Source organism: Alligator mississippiensis, chromosome 11 (assembly GCF_030867095.1).
Source record: "Alligator mississippiensis isolate rAllMis1 chromosome 11, rAllMis1, whole genome shotgun sequence".
NCBI classification, from domain to species: domain Eukaryota; kingdom Metazoa; phylum Chordata; order Crocodylia; family Alligatoridae; genus Alligator; species Alligator mississippiensis.
In genome coordinates, this window is record NC_081834.1 from 55,535,156 (window position 1) to 55,541,759 (window position 6,604).

Sequence of the window (6,604 nt, forward strand, 5' to 3'; positions counted from 1 at the left end):
TGGCACCCCTCACACTGGTGCTGCTGGGGTGCAAGGGGACACTCACCTTCTCAGTGCTCCCCACCTTCATCTCCTCCCCTCTGCTACCGTGTCAGCACTGGGGGTGGGAGGCAGAGACACTGGTCACCTCGCAGACACCCAAACCCCCAGGCCCTGCCACTTCCACCAGCCCATGCCCCAGCCTCCTCTCTCTCCACTGCTGCCTCTGTCCCAGTGACTGGCCCCGCGAGCCCTGCCGGACCCATCTCCCTTCCTCCCCCTGTGCTGCTGGGCCTAGGGCTGGTTCCTGGCTGCGGTCTGGATATACACAATGGGGAGGACTCCCAGCACAGAGAGCCCAGGGCTGTCGACCCCCTGCCCCAGCCCCGCTCCACCTAGACATACAGGGCGCTGGAGGGACTTGTGGTCAAAGGGACTTACTGAAGACACACGAGTCATTTCCCCTTTACTACCTATTGCCTCCAGAGCTGGGAAGGAACCAGGGGTCCTGGCCCTCGACCTGTCCTTCTCCCAACCTGTGAGACCCTTCCCAGGACCAGAAGCAGAGTCCTGACTCCAGTCCTCCCTCCGCTCCTCACACAAATCCCACGCTCACAAGCTAGCCCTAGGAAAAGAATCATACCTTTCCCCCTGTCTTCTCCATTTTGGACCATGATGCTCCTGGGTCTGGGTGCTCGCCTCAAATGCGGGCCCTTGGCCAGCCTGGCACCCCACCTCAGCCAGGCAGAGGGCCCCGGTCTGCATGGAAGTGTCTGCATGCCAGGGTCCCTCTGCCTGGGTGCTGGCCTCTCTGGTGAGCGGGAGGCTGGCCTGGGTCCCTGTGTCCATCCTCTGGGAGGGGAATCTGCTCCTGATTGCACAAGAAGTAACTGGTTAGAGATGGATCATGGACAGAATAGGATGCAGTTTCATAAAGTCAAGTGCCAAGTGCTGCAGCTAGGGAGAAAGAGTCACTGTCACACTTACAACCTGGGAGATGACTTTCTAAGCAGCACAGCAGCAGAACGGGATCTTGGAGTCATAGTCGACTCCAAGATGAACTTGAGTCGTCAGTGTGACAAAGCGATAAGTAAAGCTAACCGCAGTCTACCATGCATTAGCAGGTGCATCACAAACAGGTCCAGGAGGTGATACTTCCCCTCTATGCGGCATTGGTAAGGGCACAGCTGGAAAACTACATCCAGTTGTGGGCACCGCACTTCAAGTGGGACATGAGTAAACTTGAGAGGGTCCAGAGGAGGGCCACTCATATGGTTTACGGCCTGAAGGTAAGGTCCTAGGAAGAGAGATTGAGGGACCTAGATGTCTTCAGCCTTCACAAGAGAAGGCTGAGAAGTGACCTGCAGGCATCTACAAATTCATCAGGAGGTGGCGGGGGGCAGAAAGAAATAGGAGATACTGTATTTACCGGGGTGCCCCTTGTTATAAGTAGAAGTAATGACCACAAACTGACAGAGAGCAGGTTTACATTAGACATAAGGAAGAACTTCTTTATGGTAAGGGTAAGAAGCTCTCCCACCCGTCTCTTGGGGCTTCATACAGCCTGGGGCCAATCCCCTCCCAAGATGTGGCCCCACGCTGCCTGAGCACAGCATCCAGGGGCAGACATGATGTGGGATTGACACACGGGACGGCTGCTTGGTTCAGGGCGCTGGCACCCCGAGGGACAGGCATCATGGGTCATCCTGACCTGCCTGGAGGTAGAAGAGGCCCTGATCATCACCCCGGTCCCATCCAGCTCTGATCCCAGGCTCACAAACCAGCACTACAAAAGGCACCATACCTCTCTGCCTGTCCTAGTCATTTTTGATCTTGGTAAACCTTTGTCTGGGTGCTTTCATCCATCATGGGCAGGGGTTCGGTCTGGCACCCCATCTCAGACAGGCAGAGGGCCCTGGTCTGGGTGCCGGCGTGTTCATGCCCTGGGACCTCTGCCTGGGTGCTGGCCTCTACATACAGGGGCAGTTTGGTCTGGGTCCCCTTGTCCTCATTGGAACCCATCTCCATTTCCTGGTGGGGGCTAATGCTCCTGGTTGCACAAAAAGGAACTGGTCAGAAATGGGTCCTGGATTGAATTCATCCCCAGCAGCACCGGAGAAGGAAGGACTCCCCTATCTGCAAACAGCACCACTTACAACACCCCATAGCCTGGCCCAGAGCCCACAAGCTACCCAGGACAGCCCCGCACCTCACCCTCCCCTCCTTGTCCCCCACTTACCACCTCCAGGGTGGCCAGCACTCCTCCGCCATCCCCTCCATATCCATGGGAGTCTGTTGCAAATGAAAAAGGAACACAAAAGTGAAGAGCAAATCCAGCCCGTGGGCCCAGAGCTGCTACATGGCGGACTATTAGGTGGGGCTGGTGGGTAGCAATCCAGGGAGCAGGGGAGGTCAGTGCAGCACAGACCTGTCACCCCACCGGTCCCACTGTGACATCCACACAGCTCACATGGTGCCCAGCACTGCACACACAAGCCCTCCACCCACACAGCCAGGGCAACCCCCTGTCCCCTCCTCTGCAGGGCTGACACAGAAGGGTCCAGCCTTGCCCTGTGCACACACATGGACACACGCACACTCCCCCTCCCCCTGGGGCAGGGGCATGCACAGCGGCTCACCTCCGTGGGGCTGTCATCCTGATCCTGGTCCTGCTCTCTCTGGGCCTTGAGGGCCAGCACCAGGAACAGGTTCTGGCTCCTCAGCGCCTCCACTTGGGCCTGCACGAGAATGCCCCCAGCCCGTCAGAGCCTGCCCATGCCTGCGCCCAGCGTATCGGGCCCCGCTCCCACCAGTGTTACCTCCCTGCGCACCCATCTGGTCCCTCCTCTCCCTCCTCATGCCATGTGTCGGGACTCTGCTCCTAGCTTCAGCAGCCTCTGGGACGTCCCCCAGCCTGATCAAGCTTGGCCGCAGCCTCTTCCCTCCCCTGCCCCACAGCCCTGCCAGCCTCTGCCCCATGCAAACTCACCTGGAGCTGCTCCTCCCTTTGCCGTGCGCTGTGGAGACAAGAAATGTTTCTGGGCTCAGAGAGGCTGATGGTGATGTCCCAGAAAACACCCTTTCCCAATGGAGAGACATGCACAGAAGCAGGGATGGCCCCTGGGCTTGTGCCCCGAGCCCTGTGCCGCACAACGGGAGCAGCCAGCTCCCTCCCCAGCCCCAAACCTACCAGGACAGGATGACTTCAATGTCCTGCTCTGCCTGTGCCAGCCGGGCCCGAAGCGCCTTCAGCTCCAGCTGCAGCAAACGAGACAGTGCGGGTTAAAGAGATGTCACGCCATGGCCTGTCTGTCTGTGCATGTAGCCACCTCTTGCCCCATCTGTCCCTCTGGCCTTGCATTTTCCCGCCAACCCCCAGGCCATCCCCAGCCTTGTCCCTCTGGTCCACCCCTCCATGCGCCCATCGTCCAGCCCACTTCTTCTCCCTCATAGCCCCCATCCTGCCTGGGTCCCGCTCACCTGCTGACAACGCTGCCTGCCATGGTGTTTCTCCCACTGGGGAAGGAAAGAGCTGCTGGGGCAATGGACTCCCCTGGAGAGCGAGTTCCCCATCTCCCCAGGGTTCAGGAATGGTGGCAACCATAACACTGGGGCCAGGCAGGGCTCACAGACCTGGGCTCCGGGGTGCCAGTGCTTGGTTGTTACCACCTGTCTCATGTGAGCCCCCACCTCCCAGCTCAAGGTCCCAGGTCCCCTCCGACACTCTGGTTTGGGAAGGACTGTCCCTGAGATCAGGGGATGAGCCCACGACCCCCTCCCTTATTGTAGCAGGGCCCGTGGAGTCGGCAGAGATTGAGACTCTCCTCTGGGGTCCCGTGCACTGTGTGGGGGTGGGAGGGGCACAGGGCCCCTGGTGAGAGACCCCTGTGCCCAGATCCCCCCTAACCTCTGGGCAGGGGAGAGACTCACTGCAGCAGGAGGGTCCGGAGACATCTGGCCCCTGGCAGAGCTGCCCGGCACAGCTGGGATGGTGTCCCCCACCCCTCCACTTCCCCCCGTCACTGCTCCTGGTCCTGCGGGGAGACAAGGGGCCGCACGTCAGCTGGACCCACTCTGCTGCCAGGGCACAGGGCCACCAGCCCCTCTGGGACACAGCGCGTGTGGCACCTGCCAGGAGTCCTGAATGCCACAAGGGCAGGGCCTTCCTCCACGGGGGTCGGGTGGGAGTCCCTCCAGGCAGCAGGTCTGGGAGAGACCCCAGGGACGTGGCTGGTCGCCTGAGATACAAATGCCCCTGCCAGGGGGTGGGTCCCAGGGACAAGGGCATGAGGGTCAGTAAGGCTGGGGAGGGGTTGTGCTGTGGGTCTGGATCAGCTCAGCCCCTGGGAATGGAGGCTGAGGAGGGAGAGGAGAGGCCCCCATGCAGAGACCTTGCCCCCCCCCCCCATGCAACCACACAGAACCCCCCCAGCTCACGTTGGACCAAAACTCACTGAGTGCAGGGTCCCTCGTCTCCTGCCCTGCCCCCAGGGGAGGTAGAAATGCAGCGCATTTAATGTGGGGGGAGTTTCTCTGCTGCCTGCCTGCGCCCAGGGTGGCATCTGGTGCTGAGGGGAGATGAGGGCTGAGCATCAGGGTGGGGGGACTAAGCACTGCTGTGAGAATGGGGATCCCAGAGCCCGTGTGGCCCATGCTGCAAGGGAGCAGAGGGCAACAGGGCCATTGCCAGGGGTAAGACATGGGCAGGGGCATGGGCCAGGACCGGGGGCTGGGTGAGGAGCCCGTGGGGGCCAGTCCTGCTCCCCCTCCCCTTGAACTTGCTGGTGCAGAGCAGGGGGTGACAGCTGGGGGGCACGGAGCCAGGTCTGTCCAGGTTGGACCTGGGACAGCTGGAGCTTGTCCTGCCAGGCAAACCCTGCCGGGAGGGGAGGTCACACAGGCCTGAAGCCTGCCGTGCCGCCCACCCCTCATTGCTGCCGTAGGGGCCGTGCCCAGGCCTCGTCCGGGGTGCTGGAGCGCAGGCGCAGCGGTGGCAACTCCTCGCGCCGCAGTGTCTGCAACAAACACAGCCCTGAGCTGCAGGAGGGTGAGAGGAGCTGGACTGGCGAGAGCAGGGACGAGGCACGGGGCCGCGTCCTGGGCCTGGCACAGCCTGAGCCCCTGCCGCCCACTCGCTACATAGCCCAAATCCCCGTGACGGCCCGCGGGTGTCCCCGGTGCTGCCCACAGCTGAGCGAGAACGGGCACTCACAGCTCCAACAGGCGCGCGCTCCCGCCGCTCAGGTGGGAAACTCGGGAAAACTACCTACCTACCTAACTACCTACCTACCTAACTACCTAATGAATGCCCTACTGAACTAGGGAACTAAGGATCTAACTAATGAATATACTAATGAGCTAACAAACGTTCTAATGAATGAACTAACTACCTAACTTACGAACAAGCGGATGTACTAATGAACTACTAAATAATGAACTACTAAACTATCAAACTACTGAACTAAGGAACTATCTAATGAATAAACTAACTACCTAACTAACGAATGAATAAACTAATGACCTAGGAGACTAATGAAACTAACAACCTAGGAAACCAACTAACACCTAATCACCTAACTCTCGAGACACTAATGACTGAACACGGGGACCGGGACGTGCGACCGGCTCGGTGACGCCACGAGCGCACTGGGCGGAGCCGGGCTGACAGTTAGGCTGGGGATTGTGATGTCACACTGGAAGCAACAGCACCATTGCCATGGCAACTATAGTGTTTATTCCCCTGGGGCAAGGTGCTGAGCGCGGGGCTATGGGCGCCGGGGGTCTGGCCTGGCCTGCGGGGGTCCCCGGCCCAGGACAACCTTACGCCTTGAGTCTTGGGGCTGGCAGTGAAGCACAGGGACATATACTTAGCACAGTGACTGGGGGGTGTCAGTTGTCAGCCTGGCACGGCCAAACCGTGCTTGGGGCCAGGCAGGTCTCTGGTCTCAAATGTCGAGGAGAGTCCCCCAGTGGCAAAGAGTCATGGCGTGGGGTGGCCCAAGAAGGATTTCTATTTATAAGCCTAGCCCCAAATCCATATTCAAAGCTATGCACTTACCACAGTGGGGATGGGGTCTGTCACTTGGCAAGGCTGGCACGGCTAAGCTGCGCTTTGGGCTGGTCAGAGGAGTCCCAGGATGCAGGAACGCTTGCTAAAGCACACCGGCAGGAGGCTGACATGCAGAGAGAGATGGGGATCTGGATCCTCTTTCACTTCATCCACCTAAAAGGCACGTGTGCAGCCATGCAACCACAGTGACAGGCTTGCAGCAACATATGTTCGGGAACCGCTGATCCTTCTGGGTCGTGGTGTTTGCACGAGGTCACCCAGACCTGCAGTGCATATGCCTTGCCAGGAGTTTTTGCAGGGGTGGAGGCTGCCCAGACCCTGCATCTCCAATTTAGGCCCCTGAGACAATCCAAAGGCCAGTCTGAGCCTAGAGGGTGGCTGCCACATATGTCCAAATCTCCATGATGCCAAACAATATAATGACGGATCCTGCAGGAGAACATCCTGGCATATTTCAAGCCCCCAGTGGTTAAAGCACATGGCCAGTGAGAAAGGGATCCAGCCCATATAATACAGGGGGACTTTCATCCCGCACTTCTTTCTTGCCAACAACTA